This window comes from Bos javanicus, chromosome 7 (genome assembly GCF_032452875.1).
Source record: "Bos javanicus breed banteng chromosome 7, ARS-OSU_banteng_1.0, whole genome shotgun sequence".
NCBI classification, from domain to species: domain Eukaryota; kingdom Metazoa; phylum Chordata; class Mammalia; order Artiodactyla; family Bovidae; genus Bos; species Bos javanicus.
Genome location: NC_083874.1, coordinates 9,761,694 through 9,788,869, shown reverse-complemented (window position 1 = coordinate 9,788,869; position 27,176 = coordinate 9,761,694). Strand labels below are relative to the sequence as shown.

The window sequence follows — 27,176 nt, the reverse complement described above, 5'->3', positions numbered from 1 at the left end:
GCCCCTGCACCTCAACTAGAGAGCCCACATGCCACAGCTAGAGAAAAGCCTGCACACCATAGTGAAGAACCTGTGGAGTCTAAATAAGTAAATAAATAAAAAGTGTATGATTTAATGAAATAAACAAGCTATCCAAAACTGAGAACATAATGCCTATTTCTCTTTGTGTTTAATTTGACAGTGCACATAGCTTTACATGCTTTATTATGTAATTGTGAAAAAAATTTAAGCTCCCTGAGCCTGTTTCCTTGTTTATGAAGGTGTTGTGAAATACTAAACAAAACTTCATATGGATGCTATGAGAAACAAATGGAATGTGTGGATGTTTCTTTTTTAATCCAAAGAAAACAGCTAAGGGCTAAAGTTCATTTCTGTGTGTATGCATTTTTTTCTTTCAAATAAACACTGTACTACACATGTGTGCATGCACACAGACATCTTTTCTGTGGAAAGTAAATGAGAGAAACTGGGAAAGAATGGAAATGAAAATAAAGAACATTGGAATTAATATAAAATAAAAATATAGAAATATAGACACAAAATTTTAAAGTGAAATGAGTAACCTCAATTTGATGTGAATTACTTTTCCTACCTCAATGTCACAAAAGAATCACAGGCAGCCAGTTGACATTTACATCTATAAAATGAACAATTCATTGTATCAGTTAATGAGGCAGAATATCTTCAAATTGATTTAGTATGTTTTTTACTTAATATGGGCTTTTATTTACTTAATATGGGTTTTTGACATAACATGCCCTTACTCAAGCTAAGCTAATGAATGGAGAAGATTAAATTTTATTCTTGCAAACAAATTTTATTAAATAAGTGTCTACATTAGACTTCCAGTCCAATTGCAAAATACTTCCATGCTAGTTGCTTAAATAAACACATTTATTCTCTTGGATGCAAGAAGCCTAAAATGAGTCTTGTTGGGCTAATATAAACTATTTGGGTGACAGTTCAATATGTCAGCATAGAAAAAAACAGAAAGGGCTCAAATAAATCAGAAATGAAAGAGGAAAAATTAAAATTAATATCACAGAAATGCAAAGGACCACAAGAGACGACTATGAATATTTATACTAACAAATTGAACAACCTAGAAGAAACAGAAACATTCCTACAAAACAAACATTTTCCCAAGAGGAAATTATGAAGAAACAGAAAATATGAATACACTAGTTACTAGTACAGATATTGAATCAGTAACAAAAAATCTCACAACAAACAAAAGTCCAGGACCAGAAGCTTCACTGATAAATTCTAATAAACATTAAAGATTTAGTATCTATCTTCCAAAAACTTTCAAAAAAATCAAAGAGGAAAAATGCTTCCAAACTCACTTTACAAGGCCAGCATTACCTTGATTCAAAACCAGACAAGGGCAATAAAATAATAAAGAATTGTAGACCAATATCCTTGATGAACACACATGCAAAAATCTTTGAAAAAATATTAACAAATAAGTTAAAAAATATATCTAATGGATCATACATCAAGATCAAGTGGGACTCACTTCAAGGATGCAAGAATGGTTAAACATCCTCAAATCAGTCAAATGATACACCAAATTAACCAAAAGAAGGATAAATATCATATGATAATTTCAATGTGCTGTGCTAAGTCGCTTCAGTCATGTCCATCTCTTTGTGACCCCATGGACTGTAGCCCACCAGATTCCTTTGTCCATGGGACTTTCCAGGCAAGCACACTGGAGTGGGTTATCATTTCCTCTTCCAGGGGATCTTCCCAATCCAGGGACTGAAACTTTATGTCTCCTGGATTGGCAGGCGGGTTCTTTACAACTAGCGCCACCTGGAAAGCCCAATCATTTCAACAGATGCAGAAAAATCATTTGACAAAATTCAATGTTTAAGGGGACAACAGAGGATGAGATGGCTGGATGGCATCACTGACTCGATGGACATGAGTCTGAATGAACTCCGGGAGTTGGTGATGGACAGGGAGGCCTGGCGTGCTGTGATTCATGGGGTCGCAAAGAGTCGGACATGACTGAGCGACTGAACTGAACTGAATGTTTGTTTATGATAAAAGCCCTCAACAGAGTGGGTACAGAGGAAGCATACCACCACATAATATAGGCTATATATACAAGTCCACAGATGACATTATACCCAGTGGTGAGAAGATGAAAACCTTTCCTCTAAGATCAAAAAAAAAAAAAAAAAGAAAAGAATGCTCACTCAGGCCACTTTCATTCAACATAGTATTGGAAATCCTAGCCTCCGTAATTAGACAATAAAATGCAATAAAAGAGTCCAAATTAGAAAGGAAGAAGTAAAACTGTCACTATTTCACTTTTAACTTTCATGCATTGGAGAAGGAAATGGCAACCCATTCCAGTGTTCTTGCCTGGAGAATCACAGGGACGGGGGAGCCTGGTGGGCTGCCATCTATGGGGTCACACAGAGTAGGACACAACTGAAGTGACTTAGCAGCAGGAGCAGCAGCAGCATTTACAGATAAAATGATACTATATATATATTTAAAAATTCTAACAAAGAACTTTTTGAACTAATAAATAAATTTCATGAAACTATGAGATACAAAATCAACATACAGATACCTCTCAAGTTTCTAGACTCTAATAATGAATTATCAGAAAAAGAAATGTAGAAAAGAATCCCATTTAAAACTACATAAAAAATAAAATAACTTGGCACAATTTATGAAAGAGGGAAAAGACTTATACACTGAAATCTAGAAAACGTGGAGGAAAGAAATTGAAGAAGTCACAAATAAATGGAAATATACCTTAAGTTCATGGATTGAAATCATTAATATTCTTAAAATGACCTAGATATTTTTCCAAAAAGGCATACAAGTGGCAAACAGACACATAAACAGGTGTTTCAACAGCATTAATTACCAGGAAAATGCAAATCAAAACAGAAAGAAATCATGTCACATTCTTTAGAATGGCTATTATAAGAAAGATGACAGCCTGAGAGCTTATTCATTCTGTAACTGAAAGATTTTACTACACTCTCCCTATTATCCCCACCCCCTACAACTTTTCTATGTAGTTACAAATATTTAGTCACACAGTCGTGCCCAACTCTTTGTGACCCCTTAGCGAAGAAGGCAATGGCACTCCACTCCAGCACTCTTGCCTGGAAAGTCCCATGGATGGAATAGCCTGGAAGGCTGCAGTCCATAGGGTCGCTGAGGGTGGGACATGACTGAGCAACTTCACTTTCACTTTTCACTTTTATGCATTGGAGAAGGAAATGGCAACCCACTTCAGTGTTCTTGCCAGGAGAATCCCAGGGACGGGGCATCCTGGTGGGCTACTGTCTATGCGGTCGCACAGAGTCGGACACGACTGAAGTGACTCAGCAGCAGCAACGGAATATAGCCTCCAAGGGCTTCTGTACATGGGATTCTCAGGGCAAGAATACTGTAGTGGGTTGCCTTTCCCTTCTCCAGGGGATCTTCCTGACTCAGGGGTCGAACCCGAGTCTCCCACAATGCAGGTGGATTCTTTACCATCTAAGCCACCAGGGAAGCCCAGAGTTACAAGTATACCACCTGACATTTTTTTATTTTATTTTATTTTTAACTTTACTATATTGTATTGGTTTTGCCATATATCAACATGAATCCACCACAGGTATACATGTGTTCCCCATCTTGAACCCTCCTCCCTTTTTCCTCCCCATACCATCCCTCTGGGTCGTCCCAGTGTACCAGCCCCAAGCATCCAGTATTGTGCATCGAACCTGGACTGGCAACTCGTTTCATATATGATATTATACATGTTTCAATGCCATTCTCCCAAATCATCCCATCCTCTCCCTCTCCCATAGAGTCCAAAAGACTGTTCTATACATCAGTGTCTCTTTTGCTGTCTCATATACAGGGTTATTGTTACCACCTTTCTAAATTCCATATATATGCATTAGTAATCTGTATTGGTGTTTTTCTTTCTGGCTTACTTCACTCTGTATAATCGGCTCCAGTTTCATTCACCTTATTAGAACTGATTGAAATATATTCTTTTTAATGGCTGAGTAATGCTCCATTGTGTATATGTACCACAGCTTTCTTTATCCATTCATCTACTGGTGGACATCTAGGTTGCTTCCATGTCCTGGCTATTATAAACAGTGCTGTGATGAACATTGGGGTACACGTGTCTCTTTCAATTCTGGTTTCCTCAGTGTGTATGCCCAGCAGTGGGAAAGCTGGGTCATAAGGCAGTTATATTTCCAGTTTTTTAAGGAATCTCCACACTGTTCTCCATAGTGGCTATACTAGTTTGCATTCCCACCAACAGTGTAAGAGGGCTCCCTTTTCTCCACACCCTCTCCAGCATTTATTGCTTGTAGACTTTTGGATCGCAGCCATTCTGACTGGTGTGAAATGGTACCTCATAGTGGTTTTGATTTGCATTTCTCTGATAATGAGTGATGTTGAGCATCTTTTCATGTGTTTGACATTTTTTCTTATTGGAGGTTAATTGCTTTACAATGTTGTGGTGGTCTCTGCCATACTTTAATGTGAATAAGTCATAATTATATATATATATATATATATATATATATATATACACATATATATTTATATCCATAAATGTATATACATATATTTATTATACCCTTCCTCTTGAGTCTCCCTCCCACTCCCCCCTTCCACCTGTCTAGGTCATCACAGAGCACGAGGCTGGTCTCTCTGTGTTACACAGAAGCTTCCCGCTAGTTGTCTATTTTACACATGATAGTGTTTATATATCAGTGCTGTTTTTTCAGTGGGTCCTATCCTCTCCTTCCCCCACAGTGCCCACAAGTCTGTTCTTTAACCTATATCCATATTTCTTCTCTCTAAATAGGTTCATCAGTACTATTTTTTATAGATTCCATGTACATGCATTAATAAATGATATTTGTTTTTCTCTTTCTGACTTACTTCACTCTGTATAACTGGCTGTATGTTCATCCACCCCACTACAACTGACTCAATGCTTTCCTTTTTATAGCTGAGCTATATTCCATTGCATATATGTACCATATCTTCTTTTTCCATTCATCTGGGTAGTCTAATATTAATCTAAATTTATCTGCATACACACACACGCACACCCCATAATATCATACAGAAAACCCAAATGAACTTTTTGGCCAACCAAATAAATCATGATGACTATTTTGACAACACTGCATTGTACAATTGAAATTTGCTAAGACAGTAGCATATTTGCCATCCCTTCATGGTGAATAGATGGAGAAACAGTGGAAACAGTGGCAGACTTTATTTTGGGGGGCTTCAAAATCACTGCAGATGGTGATTTCAGCCACGAAATTAAAAGATGCTTACTCCTTGGAAGGAAAGTTATAACCAACCTGGACAGCATATTAAAAAGCAGAGGCATTACTTTGCCAAAAAAGGTCCATCTAGTCAAGGGTATGGTTTTTCCAGTAGTCATGTATGGATGTGAGAATTGGACTATAAAGAAAGCTGAGCAGCAAAGTATTGATACTTTTGAACTGAGAGCTTCTTGGACTACAAGGAGATCCAACCAGTCCATCCTAAAGGAAATGAGCCCTGAATATTCATTGGAAGGACTGATGTTGAAGTTGAAACTCCAATACTTTGGCCACTTGATGCAAAGAGTTGACTCATTTGAAAAAACCCTGAGGCTGGGAAAGATTGAAAATGGAAGAAGGGGATGACAGAGGATGAGATGGTTGGATGGCATCACCGACTTAATGGACATGAGTTTGAGTAAACTCCAGGAATTGGTGATGAACAGGGAGGCCTGACGTGCTGCAGTTCATGGGGTAGGAAAGAGTCAGACATGACTCAGTGACTGAACTGAACTGAACTGAAGAGAGTAGAACTTAAATTTTCTCACACATACACACACACACAAAAATAAGATAAGTGTGTAAAGTAATCAGTGTGTAAGTTAAAGGAGAATTCCTTTCACAAAGTATACATAAATCAAATCATCATGATGTACACTTCAAGTATCTTATGATTATAAATATTAACTATACGTTAATAAAACTAATTTTTTAAAGCTTCTTAAAAAATGAAAAAGGAGAAATAACAAATGTTGGTGAGGATGTGGAGAAAAGGAAACCCTAGTGCACTGTTGGTAGAAATATGAATGTGTACAGCCATTATGGAGAGCAGTATAGAGATTCCTCAAAAATTATAAATAGAACTACTATATTATCTAGCTATTCAACTTCTGGGTATTTCTCTAAATAAAATGAGAGCAGTAATTTGAAAAGATATATGCAACCCTATTTCATTGCAGCATTATTTACATGGACGAAGACATGAAAGCTACCTACATGTCCATTGATGGATGAATGGATAATGATGTGAAATACACACACACACACACACACACACACACACACACACACACACACACAGTGGCATAGTACTCAGCCATAAAAAATAAAAATCTGGCCATTTGTGACAATGTGGATGGAACTTCCAGGTATTATGCCATACTAAATAAGCCAGACAGAGAAAGATAAATACAAGTATGATTTCACTTGCACATGAAATCTAAAAAACAAAACAAATAAAAAATGGACCAAAACTTATAGATGCAAAGAACGGATTGATGTTTATCAGAGAGGAAGCAGATTGGGGTAGTTCGGCAAACTGGGTGAAGGCAGTCAATTGTAATATGACACATATTAGCTGGCTTGTTATGCTGATTGCGCTTCCAGGTGATTCAGCGGTAAAGAATCTGTCTGACAAGCAGGAAACACAGATTCTATCCCTGGGTCAGAAGGATCCCCTAGAGGAGGAAATGGCAACACACTCCAATATTCTTGCCTGGGAAAATCCATGGGCAGAGGAGCCTGGCGCACTGCAGTCCATGGGGTCACAAAAAGTTGACATGACTTAGCCACTAAACAACATTCTGCCTACTATACAGTCATTTTTGTAAGTGTATCATTTTGTATCATTCAAGAACCCTTCTATAAAAGAAACAGACACAGAATTAACCACAGCCTCTGAAATGAGTGAATACACTATTTCTTCAAAGTTAAATGCCAAGACACATTTTGGGGAAGAAGACCTAAAACTATCTACAACTAATTGTATCATGGGATCACAGCCTTGCTACTCAAAGAGTGTCCACAGACCGGGACCTGTAGACTCAGCATCATCCAGCAGCTTGTTAGAAATGCAGTCTTTGGACCCACCAGGACCTGCTGAATTAGATTCTGAATATGTAGTAGGATTGTTGTTGATTTCTAATGAAGTTAGCAAAGGACTGACTTAGAATAACTTTGCTATCCTTTATTGTTGCCATTTGAGGAAGCATGCTATTCTGGGGATGCTTTCCCACAGATTTTAGATGTTTGGCAGCATCATTTCAGGTGTTGTCAAACATCCCAGGGGAAAATCCTCTATGATTCAGAACTACTGATGTACAGTTTGGAAACTAGACACACCCTGACAGGTTTACAATCAAGGACCATCAAATACTCAGATATTAACTTTGGCCATATCATTAAACTCCTCCAAGCTCCATTTCTGCATGGAGAATGGAGTTCTTAAATGTACTTCCTCACAGATGAAACATCTGTAAGAATTCAGTCAAGCAATTCTTATCAGGCACTAAGATCAAGCTTTAGCACAAAATATCTAGTATATTTACTATCATCAACAAATATTTTTAATGGAGAATTACATGAAATCTCAGAACTAGAGATGTAAGTATGAAGTTCCTAAATGTTATGCAAAAGTGTCATGAAGACAACATATGTAGTGCCCCAAGGTAGATCAACAAAAGAACTCAGTTCTTTCCCTTATTGAAAAAGAGAATAAAAATTTCCTGGAGATTTAGAGTCTGTATCTCCATCATAAATCAAAACTTTGGAGATACAAGAGACCGAATTCAGATACTCAGTCTTAGACTTGGAGAAAACTTTAACTTAGGGTTGAAACAAGGTGCTAGGAGATTTAGAGATCTGAAAGGAAGGAAATTTTAGGGAGAAGGAATTAAAAAACAAGAAGAAAAAAAAATGGATTCTCTTGACTTCTATCCTGATCCCTTGTGAATAAAGAATCTTTAGGGAAAATTTCCTTCCTTCTTGACCAGGTTTCCACAGGGGAATTATGTGCTTAGAGGTTGAAATAACAAGAAGTGTGCCTAATGAGCAGGTCGAGGGACCTATAAACACTAACATCTGCAGTCTCTCAGTGTGTGTAATCTTGAGCTGGATGGACACTTTATTTCCTTTGTTTGGAGTCCTAATCCTGATTGGGGTTGGGGGTGGGCTGTAGCTTCATCCCTTCCTGCTGTTTTGTCTGGGGACAGAGACTCCGTCTCCATCATTAGCCTTCCAGAGAAGAATTCAGACTCCCCCTCAGAGACTTTCCTCTTAGAGTTCCCCCATCCAGGTGAGTCTCCAATCTAGATGATGGTACATGAGAAGGTCAGAAAGAAAAGAAGCCAGTTCAACTCAGCCCAGAGGCAAAAGATCGCTGTATCTGTTTGTTTGCTTGATTAATTAAAGTATATGTGTCAGTAGCTAGGTAATATTTCACAGTGTGGTTATGCTACTCACACTTTTGATGAATGGCCTTTCATACTCTTTATCATTAAAGTGCTATTTCATTCATGCCACAGAAATATGTTGAGATTTTAAGTTCACATTGTTGTTCACATCAAGAAGGATTTTTCCCATGCAGAAGATTCTGAGCAATGTCCAGGAACATTTTGACTGTCTCACTGGAGAGAGTTGAGTGGAGGCCACAGAGGCTCTCAGCATCTTTCAACGCACAGGACAAACAGAGCAACAGAGACTGATCTGACTGGGAATGTCAGTAGTGTTGAGACTCAGAAAATTTGAGTTAGAGAATATCTGCACGATAACATCTATAGCTGTCTTCAGGTTGTTTCCCAAATCTGTGACTTTAGTTTTCTGGCAGCAAAATTAGCAACACTTTTTTTGCTACTGGTTTAAAAGTTCAAACCCCAAGCAGTGTGACAGGTCTTTACACTTATTTCTCAGGCTAATGGTTATGAAAGACATTTTTTTGTTTTCATAAACTATGGCTCAGCTTCAGCAAACTTTACATATTTCATCCTCATTTTGACTTGCCTGTTATTACTATGTCATATATCATTTATCCAGTTTTCTCCAGTTATCAGCATTTCAAAAAATTTTATGGCAGAACCATTGCAATATTGTAAAGTAACTAGCCTCCAATTAAAATAAATAAATTTATGGACTATTATTTCTCAATTGACTTTTGGAGGATATTTTCATGATAAAATATTTATTTTATTGCAAAATATCTATCTTCCGACTTCTGAGTTTTTTGGTTTACATTTTGCCACAAGTAAATTTTATGTATACTTTTCTAAAATGTTCATCTGAAATGTATTGGTCACTTTACACTAACATTGTAATACCTCATTTTTTGTAAAATGAGTGAGCTAGGACACCAACTTCATAATCTTTCAGATAACTAGTCATTCATGATTGATCTTTTTTTTTTGGTAAGTATTTGTTTAATTTTTTTTTTTTTTTTTTTTACTTTTCATTAAATGCTAGCTGCTTTACAGTATTGCTTTGGTGTCTGTTAAACATCAACATGAATCAGCTTCAGGCCAGATCTTATTTGACAATATAATCTTTTGCAAGTAAATGGAAACATGACCTTGCCATTTGCTAAATGTTCAAAAGTATTATGACTTAATTCCTGATCATTCAAAAATAAATAATGGAACATCCACTATGTGCCAGGAAGTCCTAGGTACATTACACGTTATATTCTCTTCTAACAGGCCTTTGCTGCATTAAATATCAGCACATATTCATGCCATTAAATTATTGCTATTTTATATCACATTTCATTTAGTCTGGTTCTTCATTCAATTTTTCTCACTACAGTTTTTAGAAACTTTCACTCTAACCTGGTTTCAGTTCAGTTCAGTTCATTTCAGTTGCTTAGTCGTGTCTGACTCTTTGCAACCCCATGAATCACAGCACGCCAGGCCTCCCTGTCCATCACCAACTCCTGGAGTCCACCCAAACCCATGTCCATTGAGTTGGTGATGCCATCCAACCATCTCATCCTCTGTCATCCCCTTCTCCTCCTGCCCTCAATCTTTCCCAGCATGAGGGTCATTTCAAATGAGTCAACTATTCACATCAGGTGGTTAAAGAATTGGACTTTCAGTTCCAACATCAGTCCTTCCAATAAATATTCAGGACTGATTTCCTTTAGGATGAACTGGTTGGATCTCCTTGCAGTCCAAGGGACTCTCAAGAGTCTTCTCCAACACCACAGTTCAAAAGCATCAATTATTCAGTGCTCACCTTTCTTTATAGTCCAACTCTCACATTCATAAAGGACTACTGGAAAAACCATAGCCTTGACTAGACGGACCTTTGTTGACAAAGTAATGTCTCTGCTTTTGAATATGCTATCTAGGTTGGTTATAACTTTCCTTCCAAGGAGTGTCTTTAAATTTCAAGGCTGCAGTCACCATCTGCAGTGATTTTGGGACCAGAAAAATAAAGTCTGACACTGTTTCCACTGTTTTCCCATCTATTTGCCATGAAGTGATGGGACCATATGCCATGATCTTAGTTTTCTGAATGTTAAGCTTTAAGCCAACTTTTTCACTCTCCTCTTTCACTTTCATCAAGAGACTCTTTAGTTCTTCACTTTCTGCCATAAGGGTGGTGTCAACTCCATATCTGAGGTTATTGATATTTCTCCCAGTAATCTTGATTCCAGCTTGTGCTTCCTCCAGCCTAGCGTTTCTCATGATGTACTCTGCATATAAGTTAAATAAGCAGGGTGACAATATACAGCCTTGACATACTATCCCTTATTCTTTCATTATATAGCTTTTCACACTCTTCTGTGTTTTTCTGGATAAGCATATATTCATATACCTTTCTGAAAAGTACAAAAGTGAACAAAGCAGGTAAAGTCCTTGCCTTTTTGGGTCACACAGTCTAACAATAAGGTCAGAGTACAATGAAATAAATGTGTCATGATATAATGTCCTCAGACTTAATTATATGAAGGCAGTTATTCAGCATAAAAATACAGAATTGTCATGGTGTAGGACACCATGGATTTACAAAGCATGGCCCAAGGAGGCCTCTGCAATTTGGATGAAGTTCAGAACAGGGATCAGAGTATGCCCATTGGGTTTCTCAAAACCCAAAGTGCAAGAACAGCTAAGGAAAGATGCTACATGAGAAAAGTGAGAAAGGAGCTAACCTCATCCCTTACCAGACCATACAAAAACTAACTGGTCAAGTAATTATGAAACGGGCCCAGGAGAAACAAGTTTTCTATGGCTTGATATTAAAAACGCCCAGTTTTGTTATACTTTGTATATTTTGTTTTATGAAGTGTTGGTTTATCCCTTTACTCATTTTCTCTTAGGGGAAACAATAAGTAAAATGTCTTTTGATATCTTTTGACATCATAGAGGTATCACTACTGTTGTCTTTCAGACAAGTTCATTTTGGATCTCTTATTATTTTTCTGGGCATCAAAGGAAAATAATTAAGGTTGGAATGCTGCCAGGACCAAGGAAGATTATTCTTTCTCACAGGCTCTCAGGGATCAACTGACCTTATTAAGATATTTTTCTCATCATTACTCTCTCTCTCTGCCTCCCTCCTTCCCTCTCTTTGCTCTCTGTTTATTGAAAAGGCAATTTAATGTTTGTTTAAATACACAAAATGGCCATCTCAGTGTGGAACCCCAGGTTTATTTGTCCATAGGAAACTTGAGAATTGGAATTTCAGGGAATCACTTCTATGTTATATAGTGTAAGGTTCATTGATCTGCCCAGCTTGGGTTGCACACATTCCTAGTGTACTCAGTAATGCTGCAGCTGAGAAAGAAATGAAAATAACATAGTGAAGAAAGACACAGTGTGTTCTGTGTCTGTTTGCTACTGGTGGGGTGTCAGAAATTTTCAGAACAAGGGTACCAGTTCTCTTATATTCCAAGATGACTCTTGGTAGTGGGGCCTGAATTCAATCAAGGGAGGTACTAAAGAGGTGGGCTGTTTCAATTCACAGGATCCCTTTGCAACAAGATTAATAAATGGTAAGATATAGTACAGAACAGGAAGTCCCTTGCCCTGGGATTTCAGCAGTAGCCGAGAGACCACGTCCCTCCTCAACAAGTGTGACACCATCTTTCATCACTCTTTGTCGTCGTCATTCACTTGCAGCACTGGCTTTACTTTCTTTGACTTGAGCCCTGGAAACAAGCACATTCCTCACGGCCTTTCACTGGACATTTCCTCTGCCAGGGACATACTTCATTACATAAACTGCATCTCCCTCCCTCTCTTGCTTGAGGTCACTCTTCAAATGTCACCTTGTTTGCAGGTCTTACCTAAACACCTATGCAAAATATAAAGCCTAATTCACCCTCTCCTTTACATGAGCTTACCCTTTCAATGGCACCCCACTCCAGTCCTCTTGCCTGGAAAATCCCCTGGGCAGAGGAGCCTGGTAGGCTGCAGTCCATGGGGTCGCTAACAGTCGGACACGACTGAGCGACTTCACTTTCACTTTTCACTTTCACGCATTGGAGAAGGAAATGGCAACCAACTCCAGTGTTCTTGCCTGGAGAATCCCAGGGATGGGGGAGCCTGGTGGGCTGCCATCTGTGGGGTCGCTCAGAGTCGGACAGGACTGAAGCGACTTAGCAGCAGCAGCATGCTTTCTATATAGCACTTTTCACCATCTTAAATGTAATGATCTCTAATATTTGCTTAGATTTTCTATCTGCATCATTGAATGTATGTATATGCTCAGTGGTGTCTATCTTTCTGTGACCCCATGGACTATAGCCCACTGGGCTCCTCAGTCCATGGGATTATCTAGGCAAGAATACTGGAGTGGGCTGCCATTTCTTTCTCCAGGGGATCTTCCTGACCCAGGGATCAAACCCTAGTCTCTTGCATCTCCTGCATGGGCAGGCGGATTCTTTACCACTGCACCACATGGGAAGTACTCCCATCATTTAATAGTAGGGTCCTATTTTGTTCTTCAGCAAACTATGCTTGTTGCCTAGACATTGGTAACATGGTCAGCTCTCAATTTTACTACTGAAATGCTGAAAAAATTTCTAATGTAAATTATAGGATGCATAATCCCTCAGGGAAAGAGTTGACAAGGTCAAACATTCCATATTAATGGTGGCATGAGGGAATCTAAAGGAGATCATATTCACACAAAATGTATTTTATTGAATTACATGATTGAAATATGTAAATACCAGTATTTAAAACTTGGGAGTAAACCATGTAGTTGTGAAAATTAGTCATGTTACTTTCCTCTTTCGGTGAAGCCACTTCCATCATATGGAACGAGGTAATGATACACGAATTTCAGAATTTCTTCTTCTGGGATTTTCAGAGGATCCAGAACTATGGCCCATCATTTTTGGGCTTTTCCTCTCTATGTACCTCATCACTGCTTTTGGAAACCTGCTCATCATTTTGGCCATCACTTCAGACTCCCACCTGCACACCCCCATGTACTTCTCCTCTCCAACCTGTCCTTTGTAGACATCTGTTTCACTTCCACCACCATCCCAAAGATGCTGTGGAACATCCAAACACAGAGCAAAGTGATCACCTATGAAGGCTGCATCACACAGATTTATTTTCTCATCCTCTTTGTGGTGTTGGACATTTTTCTCCTGACTGTAATGGCCTATGACCACTTTGTGGCCATCTGCCATCCCCTGCACTACACAGTCATCATGAACCCAATACTTTGTGGACTGCTGGTGTTGATGTCCTGGATCATAAATATTCTTAATTCCTCATTACAAAGCTTAATGATACTGCAACTGTCCTTCTGCACAAACATTGAAATTCCCCACTTTTTCTTGAACTCAATCATATGGTCCAATTTGCCTGTTCTGACACCTTTCTTAATAACATAGTGATGTATTTTGCAGCTGTCCTGCTGCGTGGTGGTCCCTTTGTTGGTATCCTTTACTTTTATTCTGAGATAGTCTCCTCTATACGCAGAATCTCATCAGCTCAGGGGAAATATAAAGCATTTTCCACCTGTGCATCTCACCTCACTGTCGTCTCCTTATTTTATTGTATGATGCTTGGAGTGTACCTTAGCTCTGCAGCTACCCACAATGCACACTCAAGTGCAACAGCCTCGGTGATGTACACAGTCATCACACTCATGCTGAACCCCTTCATCTACAGCCTGAGGAATAAAAACATGAAGAGGGCTCTGAAAGTATTCTTTGTGAGAGGAACTGTGTAAGAGCTAGTTGTCAAAAAACTGAAAAAGCACTTGAGATTGAAGAGGTCAAAGCCTCAGAGTCAGAAATTGTGACTATTTGATCAGACAATGAAATTAGAACTTGCTCTTTTTAAATAAATACATTCCTGGAATTTGCATTTATTTGACTAACTTTTCTGTTCAATTCATGTAAATCACTTTATTAAGCTTCCTTTTCTCTCTGACATCCATCTGCTTTCTCTTTGTTTTATTCCCACTTTCACAAATTTACTTCATCAATGTATCAGGAATGTTGGGAAATTCCCACTGACTAAATGAGACAACATAGTTTTTTTTTTTTTTTTTTTTTTTTAGTATAACTTTTCACAAATGACATACCTGCTCAGTCACTCAATCACGTCTGACTCTATGCAACGCTATGGACTGTAGTCTACCAGGCTCTTCTGTCCATGGAATTTTTCTGGCAAGGATACTGCTGTGGGTTGCCATTTCCTCCTCCAGGGATCAAACTTGTGTCTCTTTCATCTGCATTGGCAGGCACATTATTTACCCCTAGTGCACTGGGAAGCCCCACAAACGACATTTGTATTACCAGATATTTTCCTTCTGTTTCTCTAAAAGAAGTGTCATGAGTTGTAGTCTTCCTACCAAAAAACATATGTTTGATCATGAAGACAATTTATATAATTTTATAACAGAGGAAAACCTGAGACACTATTTTCCCCTTTATATCCAATATTCTCATGTACATCACTATCTTATCTGCCTTTTCTCGCCATTGAGACTGTAACATACTATTGTGATTTGTGACAAGTCATTAATTTTTATTCTCCTCATTTGGATCCTGTTTTTGGCGTCCATATTTCCCACAATAGCCACTGTCAACATGATTATCAGATACATGTCTGCAAAAGGAGTCCCCACTGAAAGACACATTTTAATAAACAGATCGACCTAATATGGCTTTAGAATCACAGATGAACATCAGTATTTCAGTTCAGTTGCTTAGTTGTGTCCAACTCTTTGCAACCCCATGGACTGCAGCATGTCAGGCTTCCCTGTCCATCATCAACTCTCAGAGCTTGCTCAAACTCATGTCCATCCAACCATCTTATTCTCTGTCATCCCCTTCTCCCCCTGCCTTCAATCTTTCCCAGCATCAGGGTCTTTTTCAATGCGTCCGCTCTTCACATCAAATGGCCAAAGTATTGGAGTTGCAGCTTCAGCATCAGTCCTTCCAATGAATATTCAGGACTGACTTGTTTTAGGATTAACTGGTTTGATCTCCTTGCAGTCCAAGGGACCTTTAACACAATGAAACAAAATTGTGATTCATACATTGTATTACTTTGAAAAATACTCATTTTCCATGCTGCATATCTACTCATTGGAGAATGGAGGATTGGTGTCCATGTGTTAAGGGGAGGTTTATACGTATTTGTGAAAGATTGATTAACATTTTTTTCTTTTTTTATTCAATTATCTTCCTGTTGCTGCTTGAAAACTTTCAGTGATACCTGTAATATGATTCATGTCATTGATTTAATGGAACTGTATCTCCACTGCATTTTGTCATAACCCAAGAAGGATGGTGAATGATCACTATCATCCTCCATAACTCTGTTATACTCATGATTCTATTCACATTTTATGAACAAAGAGTGACTCAACAGACATCTTGAATTGCTGTCCAGTCATGTGAATCAGAGTTACCAGTCTTTTTTCCTACATAGACATACCTGTCCTTTCAACCTCTTCTGGTTACTGAGAAATGAACCGCAGTGAGAGATTTCAGTTGCAGTTATCTGAAATGAACTGAAATGACAGAGTAACCATGAAAGCTATCCTGAAATATAAGAACAAATGAGGGCGGTTCAGGATGTGGAACACATGTATACCTGTGGCGGATTCATGTTGATGTATGGCAAAACCAATACAATATTGTAAAGTACAAAAAAAAAAAAAAATTCATTACAAAACAACTCAAAAAAGAACAAATGACAAGAATAATCAGGAGCAATTATAACTGTCCTCATTCTGTTCACTTTGATTATTGTATCAGTTAGATATTGCTGCATAACAAGCCATACTAAAGCTAATGCTGTAATATTACTGCCTTTGTTACCAGATGAGATTATAAGGTAGAGTTGTTCTGAGCTCTGCTGATCTCCTAATGAGTGTGAACTCAGCTGTGAGTCTCTACATTGCTTTTCTTAGGTTTATCCATGATACGATGTGTGAGATGATACCTTTTTCACTTGACCCAATGTGATCAGTTTGTTTCTCTGGTTGTATCTTGAATTTTACCAAGAGAGTACCAAGAGTGAATTGCTTTAATTTACTTCTATTTCTATACCCATATATGACACTTTTCTTTTCACCTGGGTAATGAGATATCTCCCATCACTGCTCAGTGTGAATCAGCTATCTGTGCTCTAGATCCTACTCTGAGCCACACATCTTTAGACTTCAAAGTGATGTACTGGAAAATAATTGCATACCATAAACTGCATATTTTGAAATGATAAATAAAATAATCTGTACCAAATTTACAATGCATACTGTATATTTCCATTGCACATAATTCATGACAATGCACAATAACTTCAAAGGCTTTTAAAAATGTTTAAATATATTAATCTCCCTGAGCCTAAATCATTATCTATGTAGGTAATGTGGGATAATAAACATAACTTCAGAGGAAGATTTCAAGAAATTAATAATGTAAGTGGATGTATTTTTGTGGAATCCTAAGAAAATGTTCAAATGTAAACTTGTGTTTATTTATTTATATAAATTTATCTTTCAAATGAGCATAAGCATACTTATGTATGTACACACAGAAATGCATTCATGGTTCTATATTTTATACAGAAAGAAAGCTTGAAAGAAAGTTGGAGAGGATACACTACTGGGCATATATACTGAGAAAACCATAATTCAAAAAGATAATTCAAAGCACATGTACCCCAATGTTCATTGAAGCACTATTTACAATAGCCATGATATGATATAGAAGCAACCTAGATGTCCATCAACAGATGAGTGGATAAAGAAGATGTAGTACATATATACAATGGAATAATCCTCAACCATAAAAAGGAATGAAATTGAATCAGTTGTAGTGATATGGATGAACCTAGAGCCTACCATACAGAGTGAAGTAAGCCAGAAAAACAAATATCATATATTAATTCATACATACAGAATCTAGAAAACTGGTGCTGACGAACCATTTGCAGGGGAAGAACAGAGATTTAAATGTAGAGAATAGACCTGTGAACACAAAGGAGAAAGAAGAGGGGGAACAAACTGAGACAGTGGCATTGACGTATATATACCACCATGACTAAAATAGACAGCTGGCAGGAAGCTGTTGTATAACACAGGGAGCTCAGCTCAGGGTGCTCTGTGATGACCTGAGATAGGGGATGGGGTGAGAAGGAGACTCAAGAGGGTAGGAATATATGTACACATATAGCTGATTCACTTTGTTGTACAGCAAAAATTGGCATAGCATTGTAAAGCAATTTTATCCCAATAACAATTTTTAAAACATTATGAGAGAAAAAAAAAAAAACTGTAGAAAGTTAAGCATAGATTTAAAGTGAACCATAGAGGGACTGGTCCAAGATGGTTATACAGGAAGATACTGAATTCACTCCTCCCATGGATATGCTGAATTTACAGCTACACGTGGATCAAGTCCCTCCAAAAAAGACCTGAAAACTAGCTGAAATGTTCCTTTGTATCAAATGAGAAAAGACCACATTCAGGCAGGTAGGAGAGACTGAGATGATATCTTGCCAAAATCCCCAACCCTGATGCAGCAACCCAAATTCAGAAGGGGTTTTACAAATCTGGAGCCTCTTTTTGAGGATTAAAATGTTCATAGCCTATATTAAGACCTGCTGTTAATATAAAGACCCCAACTCTTAAGACCTGCATGTGGGAGATGAGCCTCCAAAATACCTATCTTTGAAAACCATCAGGATTTATGTCTATGAGATGCAAAGTGACATAGCAAATGGAGACACTGCTTTTAAAACGCTCACACATAGACTCAATCATAAACCACATAAACTCAAGGCTCACTGCTGAAGCAAAAGTTTGAAAAGTGCCTAGACTATATGTGAGGGACTGTTGCTGTTTATTTAGTCGTTAGGTTGTGTTCAACTCTTCACGATCCCATGGACTGTAGCCCACTAGTTTCTCTGTCCATGGATTTCCCAAGCAAGAATACTGGAGTGGGTTGCCATTTCCTGCTCCAGGGGATCTTCCCCACCCAGGGATCAAACCCGTATCTAGTGCATTGGCAGACAGATTCTTTACCACCGAGCCACCTGGGGGATATTGAGTTGCTAATCTGAATACCTGAATGATCTAGTGGTTTTCCCTACTTTCTTCAATTTAAGTCTGAATTTGGTCTATTGGGAAAACCAATTGACCATTCAGGTATGACCTAAATCAAATCCCTTATGATTATACAGTGGAAGTGAGAAATAGATTTAAGGGACTAGATATGATAGATGGAGTGACTGATGAACTATGGATGGAGGTTCATGACATTGTACAGGAGACAGGGATCAAGACCATCCCCATGGAAAAGAAATGCAAAAAAGCAAAATGGTTATCTGAGGAGGCCTTACAAATAGCTGTGAAAAGAAGAGAAGCAGAAAGCAAAGGAGAAAAGGAAAGATATACCCATCTGAATGCAGAGTTCCAAAGAATAGCAAGGAGAGATAAGAAAGCCTTACTCAGTGATCAATGCAAAGAAATAGAGGAAAACAACAGAATGGAAAAGACTAGAGATCTCTTCAAGAAAATCAGAGATACCAAGGGAACATTTCATGCAAAGATGGGCTCGATAAAGGACAGAAATGGTATGGAGCTAACAGAAGCACAAGATATTAAGAAGAGGTGGCAAGAATACACAGAAGAACTGTACAAAAAAGATCTTCATGATCCAGATAATCACGATGGTGTGATCACTGACCTACAGCCAGACATCCTGGAATGTGAAGTCAAGTGGGCCTTAGAAAGCATCACTATGGGCAAAGCAAGAGCAGGTGATGGAATTTCAGTTGAGCTCTTTCAAATCCTGAAAGATGATGCTGTGAAAGTGTTGCACTCAATATGCCAGCAAATTTGGAAAACTCAGCAGTGGCCACAGGACTGGAAAAGTTCAATTTTCATTCCAATCCCAAAGAAAGGCAATGCCAAAGAATGCTTAAACTACTGCACAATTGCACTCATCTCACACGCTTGTAAAGTAATGCTCAAAATTATGCAAGCTAGGCTTCAGCAGTACATGAACCGTGAAGTTCCAGATGTTCAAGCTGGTTTTAGAAAAGGCAGAGGAACCAGAGATCAAATTGCCAACATCCCCTGGATCATTGAAAAAGCAAGAGAGTTCCAGAAAAACATCTATTTCTGCTTTATTGACTATGCCAAAGCCTTTGACTGTGTGGACCACAATAAACTGTGGAAAAATCTAAAATAGATGGGAATATCAGACCACCTGACCTGCCTCTTGAGAAATCTGTATGCCGGTCAGGAAGCAACAGTTGGAACTGGACATGGAACAACAGACTGGTTCCAAATAGGAAAAGGAGTACGTCAAGGCTGTGTACTGTCACCCTGTTTATTTAACTTCTATGCATCCAATGGCCTGGACTTTGTAGCTACTGCACAAGTAACCATCCTCAATTGCCTGGCTCTGAAGACTGGAGGTCGGGATTCTTGTATGTTGTGCCCAAGCTTCACTAACAAAAAAAACTCAGTTCCTCCCCCTGTTGAAAAGGAGAACAGAAATTTTCTGGAGGTTCAGGGACTGTGTCCCCATTATAAATCAAAGCTTTGAAGACACAAGAGACCCAATCCAGACAGGTTCTTCAGTCTTTGACCTGGGAGAAAATTCTAATTGAGAATTGAGATAATATGCTAAGAGATTTAGAGATATGAAAGGGGAGCAACTTAATGGATAAGGAGTAAAAAGAAGAAAACAAAACTGGATTCAATAGACTTGTACACTGGCCTCTTGTGACCAGAAAATCATTAGGAAAATTTTCTTTTCTTCCAGAAGAGCTTTCCATAGGGGAATTATGTACTTAGAGGTTGAAATAATGAGAGAGAAGTGTGCTTAACGAGCAGATACAGGGAGCTATAAATATCTCCACATCTGAAGTCTCCTTGGTGTTTGCAAACCTTGCCTAGAAGGGCCTTTATTTTGTTTTGTTTGATTTGAGTCCTAATCCTACCTGGGGGGCTGTAGATTCACTCTTTCCTGCTGCTAGTCTGGGAACAGAACTTTAGTCTCCATCATTAACCATCCAGGGAGGGGTTCAGACTCCTCCTCAGAGACCTTCCTCTCAGTTCCCATCCAGGTGAGTCCAACAACTCAGATGATGGTATGTGAGATGGTCAGAGAGAATGGAAGCCAATTCAACTCAACCCAGAGGCAAGAGACTGCTGCTCTTGTTCCTTTGTTTGATTAATTAATGTGTTTATTTCTGTGATTACATATTTCACAATGCAAGAGTGCTATTTACACCTTTGACCATCTTTCACATTCTTTATCATTAAATTGCTGTTATGTCAGTGCTAGAAAAATACGTTGAGTTTGTTAATTTAAATTTGTGCATCTAGTCAGGGGATTAGATTTCTCCCCGGGGGACACATTGAACAATGTCCAAGGACATTTTTAGCTGTCACACTGGAGAGGGGTGAGTGGAGACCATGGATGGTGTAAACGTCTTTCAATGCACAGGACAGAGCACACAATAGAGAATGATTTGGCCCAGAATATTCACAGCACGTGGGGTTGAGAAAGCCTGAGTTAAAAAAAAAAATATTGCAATATTTACAGTTGTCTTGAGAGTCCCTTGGACTGCAAGGAGATCCAACCAGTCCATCCTAAAGGATATCAGTCCTGGGTGTTCATTGGAAGCACTGATGTTGAAGCTGAAACTCCTATATTTTGGCCACCTGATGTGAAGAGCTGACTCATTTGAAAAGACCATGATGCTGGGAAAGATTGAGGAAAGGAGGAGAAGGGGATGACAGAGGTTGAGATGGTTGGATGGCATCACCGACTCAATAGACATGGGTTTGGGTAGACTCCGGGAATTGGTGATGGACAGGGAGGCCTGGCGTGCTGTGGTTCATGGGGTCACAAAGAGTCGGCATTGCTGAATGACTGAACTGAACTTATAATTGTCTTCAGGTTTCTTTCCAATCTTGTAACATTTTATGTTTCTAACAGCAAAGTTAGAGAACTGCTTTTGCTGCCAGTTTAAAAGATCTAATCACAATCAACGTGACAGTTCTTTAAGGGTTCCCCCACTCCACCAGGCTGATAGGTATGAAAGACACTTCTTTGTTTCTTAAGCTATAGCTCAGATTCATAACACTTTATGTATTTGATCACCATTTTGATCTGCCTATTATGCTACTGTTGTTGTTTCGTGGCTAAGTCATGTCCAACTCTTTTGTGATCCCATGGACAGTAGCCCTCTAGGCTCCTCTGTCCATAGGATTTCCCAGGCAAGAACACTAGAGTGGGCTTCCATTTCCTGCCCCAGGGGATCTTCCCAACCCAAGAATCAAACTCCCAACTCCTGCATTGGCCTATATAATAATTACCTATTTTTCTACAGTTTTTAGCATTTCAAAAAATTTCTACTGATCATTGCTTTTCAATTGACTTTTGGAGGATATTTTTGGCCATAAAAACTTTTATTTTATTGAAATATATCTATATTCTTAGTTTTGAATTTCTTGTTTTATTGGGTTGTTTTGCTCCCTGCAAATTGAATATGTCATTTTCTAGATGTTCATCTAAAATGTATTGGTTATCCCTACACAGAGCGTGGATGCAATACGTTTCTTTTATATGAAGTATGAAGAAGCAGAACTGTCATAGTGGGGACAGGACTTATACAACATGCCCCATGGCAGCCTCTGCATGTTGGACGAAGTCCAGAATCACGGTTAGAATGTGCCCACTGAGATTCTCAAAAAAGGGATGAAATATTACAGAACAGGAACAGTAAAAGAAAGATACCACGTGATAAAATGGAGAAAAGGGCTAATCTCATCCATTATTGGGCCATACAAAAACTGTATGTATGGACTTCCCTGGTGGCCCAGTGGTTAAGAAATTGCCTTCCAATGCAGGGGGTGTAGGTTCAATCCCCTGTACCAGAGCTATGACTCCACATGCCTGATGGCCAAAAAACTAAAATATAAAAAAACAGAAGCAATATTGTAACAAATTCAGTAACGACTTTAAAAATGGTTTACATCAAAACAATCTTAAAAAAAAAAAAAACCAATTGGTCAAATAATTATGGAATAGGCACAGGAAAAGTAAATCTACTGCATCATACTAACAATGTCCAACTTTTGTTATACTGTATGCATTTTTGCTGGGGAAATGTTGGTTTATCCCTTTGTTCATTTTTTGGTGGATGTACCATATATAAGGTGCTTGACACCATTAAAGAACATCACTACTTCTGTCTTTTAGACAAGTTTTTTTTGTTGTTGTTGTTCTCTTATTATTTTCTCTGGGCATCAAGGGAATGTAATCAGGATTGGAATGCTGCCAGAACCAAAGGAGATTATTCTTCCTTACAATGTCTCTGGGACTGGCTGAGCTTATTAGATCTTTTCCTCCTGACCCACTTTATTTTTTCTCTCTTTCTGTTAATTGAACAGATTCTTTTTTGCTTAAAAAAAAAATCAACTAAAAATGGCACTATCAGTATGGAGTCCCAGGTTTATATGTCCATGGGAAGTTGAAGAATTAAAATATCTAAGGACCATTTCTGCATTCCAAAGGAGAAAGATCACTGATTGGGCCAGTTCGGGTTTTATGCATTCCTAGTGCAAACATTCAGAAAACTAAGACCATGGCATCTGGTCCTATCACTTCATGGGAAACAGTGAAAACAGTGTTAGACTTTATTTTTTTCGGCTCCAAAATCACTGCATATGGTGATTGCAGCCATGAAATTAAAAGACGCTTACTCCTTGGAAAGAAAGTTAATGATCAACCTAGATAGCATATTGAAAACCAGAGATATTACTTTTCCAACAAAGGTCCATCTAGTCAAGGCTATGATTTTTCCAGTGGTCATATATGGATGTCAGAGTTGGGCTATGAAGAAAGCTGAGTCGCCGAAGAACTGATGCTTTTGAACTGTGGTGTTGGAGAAGCCTCTTGGGAGTCCCTTGGACTGAAAGGAGAACCAACCAGTCCATCCTAAAGGAGATCAGTCCTGGGTGTTCATTGGAAGGACTGATGCTGAAGCTGAAACTCCAATACTTTGGCCACCTCATGCAAAGAGTTGACTCATTGGAAAAGACCCTGATTCTGGGAGGGATTGGGGGCAGGAGGAGAAGGGGACGACAGAGGATGAGATGGCTGGATGACATCACCAACTCAATGGACATGAGTCTGAGTGAACTCCGAGAGTTGGTGATGGACAGGGAGGCCTGGCGTGCTGTGATTCATGGGGTCACAAAGAGTTGGACACGACTGAGTGACTGAACTGAACTGAGTGCAATTAGGAAAGGAAATCAACACTGAATATACACTGGAAGGACTATTTATGAAGCTGGAGCTCCAATACTTTAGCTACTTGAAGACCTGAAGACCCAACTAATTGGAAAAGACCCTGATGTCAGGAAGAATTGAAGGCAAAAGGAGAAGAGGGCACCAGAGGATGAGATGGCTAGATAACCGACTCAGTGGAAATTGAGCAAACTCTAGGAGATAGTGAAGGACAGGGAGCCTGACATGCTGCTGTCCATGGGGTTGCAAAGAGTCAGACAGGACTTAGCAACTGAAAATCATCAACAACAAAGTGTAATCAGAAAGGTGGTTCCTGAGAAAGACACGGAAATACTACAGTGCTGGAGGCCATTGTGTGTGTGAGAGAGACACTTGTGGAGTGTGGCCAGTCTTCAGAACAAGAGTACAATCATACATTCCAAGATGATTCTTACAGTCCTGGGACCAGAACTCAAACAGAGGAGGTACTAAGGAGGGGAGCTCTTTCTTTTTTAAAATATTGACTAATTGATTGATTGATTGATTGACTTGGCTGTTCAGAATCTTTGTTGCAGCCTAGGAGATCTTTAATTGCGGAATGTGAACTCTTAGTCATCTCATGTGGGATCTAGATCCCTAAGCAGGGATCAAACCCTGGCCCCCTGCATTGTAAGCAAGAGTCTTAGCCACTGGATCACCAGAGGAGTCCCCTGGGGACCCTTTAGCAACAAGGTGAATAAAATGCAAGTTGTAGTATGGAACAGGAAATATCTGTGCCCTGGGCTTTCAGCAGTGGCAGAGACCACCTCCCTCCTCAACATGTGTGACACCACCTCTCCTCAGTCTTTCAGATCCATTCACTTGCAACACTGCTTCTCTGTATTTGAATTGAGCACAGGAAACAAGCACCTTCTTTAGGGCCTTTGCCCTGGCCGTTCCCTCTGCTGGGCACTCATGTCCCCACATAGACGCAATCTCTCCTTTGTGCCTGTCATTAGTTTTGTCACAGAATCTGTCACCATAGGATGATATATAATTTTACGGTCTGTTTAAATAGTCAGTCTTTGTTTTTATGTCCTGATTCATTTTTTCAATTTATTTTTAATTGGAGGATAATAATTACTTTATGATGTTGTGCTGGTTTCTGCTATACAACAATGTGAATCAGCCAGAAGAATACATGTATCACCTCCTTCTTGAGCCTCCCTCTCACCCCACCCCATCCCACCCCTCTAGGTCATTACCAAGCACAAGGCAGGACTCCCTATGTTACGTAGCAGTTTCTCACTAGCTATCAATTCTACACATGATAATATATAGATGTCAATGTTATTTTCTCAATTCGTCCCCCTTCTTCCCCTGGTGTGTTCACAAGTTCATTCTCTACATCTGCATCTCTATTCCTACACCTCAGATAGGTTCATCGTATCATTTTTCTAGATTCCATATATATGCCTTAATGTGAAATATTTATTTTTCTCCTTCTAACTTACTTCACTCTGTATAACAGGCTCTAGATTTGTCCACCACCCTTCAGTTGACTCAAATTAGTTCCTTTTTATGGCTGAATGATATTCCATTGTGTGTATATACCACAACTTCTTTATCCATTCATCTCTCCATAGACATCTAGATTGCTTCCATGTCTTGGCTACTGTAAATACTGCTGCAGTAAACATTGGGGTACATGTGTTGTTTTGATTTATAGCTTTCTCAGATTATATACCCATTTGTGGGATAGTAGAGTCATATGGTAGTTTTATTCCAGTTTTTTTAAGGCATCTCTACACTATTTTCCATAGTCACTATATCAACTTACATTCGCACCATATATTCATTCTCTATAATTGACATGAGACTTTGGGGACTTTTGCTTTTTAGCACTTTTCACTCGTTGCCTAGACAGTGCTTAAAAACGATAGACTTTGTATTACATTCTTGAATTACACTATGAAATCTCGTTAAAAGTGCAAAACTCATGACCCTTATGGTAAAAGCTGGTTGGGGAAAAAATTCCACATTATGTGGGGCACAAAGATACCTTCAATGGGCTATACAAAACACACAAAATATCAAATTAATATTTGAAAACAAAATATAAATTTGAAACACCATTTTGAATATGTAATACAAGTTTTTGTGAAAATTAGCCATATTATAGCCTTTCTTTTCCAGAAGTCACCTTCCTGCATGGAACCAGACAATGATATGCAAATTCTAGAATTTCTCCTTCTGGGACTTTCAGAGGAAGTAAAAGTACAGCCCCTCATATTTGGGCTTTTCCTCTCCACGTACCTGACCATTATGTTTGGAAACCTGCTCATCATCTTGGCCATCACTTCAGACGCCCACCTGCACACATCCATGTACTTCTTCCTCTCCAACCTGTCCTTTGTGGCCATCTGTTTCACCTCCAACACCATCCCAAAGATGCTATGGAATATCTGGACACAAAGCAAAGTTATCAGCTATAAATAATGCATCACACAGATTTATTTTCTCATCCTCTTTGCAGTGTTGGACATCCTCCTCCTTACCGTGATGGCCTATGACCGCTTTGTGGCCTTTTGTCAACCTCTCCACTACACAGTCATCATGAACCCCCAGCTCTGTGGACTACTGGTGCTGATATCCTGGATCATAAGTGTCCTGAATTCCTTATTACAAAGCTTAACGGTGTTGTGACTGTCCTACTGCACAAACATTGAAATTCCCCACTTTTTCTGTGAACTCAATCATATGGTCCAACTTGCCTGTTCTGAAACCTTTCTTAATAACATAGTGATGTATTTTGCAGCTGTCCTGCTGTGCGGTGGTCCCTTCTTTGGTATCCTTTGTTCATATTCTAAAATAGTTTCCTCTATATGCAGAATCTCATCTGCTCAGGGGAAATATAAAACATTTTCCACCCGTGCATCTCACCTCACCATTGTCTTCTTATTTTATTGTACGATGCTTGGAGTGTACCTTAGCTCTTCAGCTACCCACAATGCACACTCAAGTGCAGCAGCCTCGGTGGTGTATGTAATCATCACACCCATGCTGAACCCCTTCATCTATAGCCTGAGGAATAAAGACATGAAGAGGGCTCTGAAAACATTGTTTGTGAAGGGAAATATATAAAGGACAATTGTTGTAAAACTGAAGAAGTACCCAAGATTGAAGAGGTCAAAGCCTCAGAGTCAGATCTTGTGACTGATCAGATTATGAAAGCAGAACTTGCTACTTTTATTTTCTTGAATTTCCATTTCTTTGATTTCAACTTTTCTATCTTAACTCATAGCTCATTTTAATAAGCTTTCTTCTTCCTTTGATATCCAGCAAATTTTCCCTTGTTTTATATTTTT

The 27,176-nt window shown here is 38.8% G+C and overlaps 2 pseudogenes; both read left to right on the top strand.

Moving 5' to 3' along the window:
- The first annotated feature begins 13,360 nt into the window (after nucleotides 1-13,360).
- Nucleotides 13,361-14,291, top strand: LOC133251839 (olfactory receptor 7A10-like; annotated as a pseudogene).
- An 11,728-nt stretch (nucleotides 14,292-26,019) lies between these two features.
- On the top strand, nucleotides 26,020-26,952 carry LOC133251838 (olfactory receptor 7A17-like; annotated as a pseudogene).
- Nucleotides 26,953-27,176: the final 224 nt, after the last annotated feature.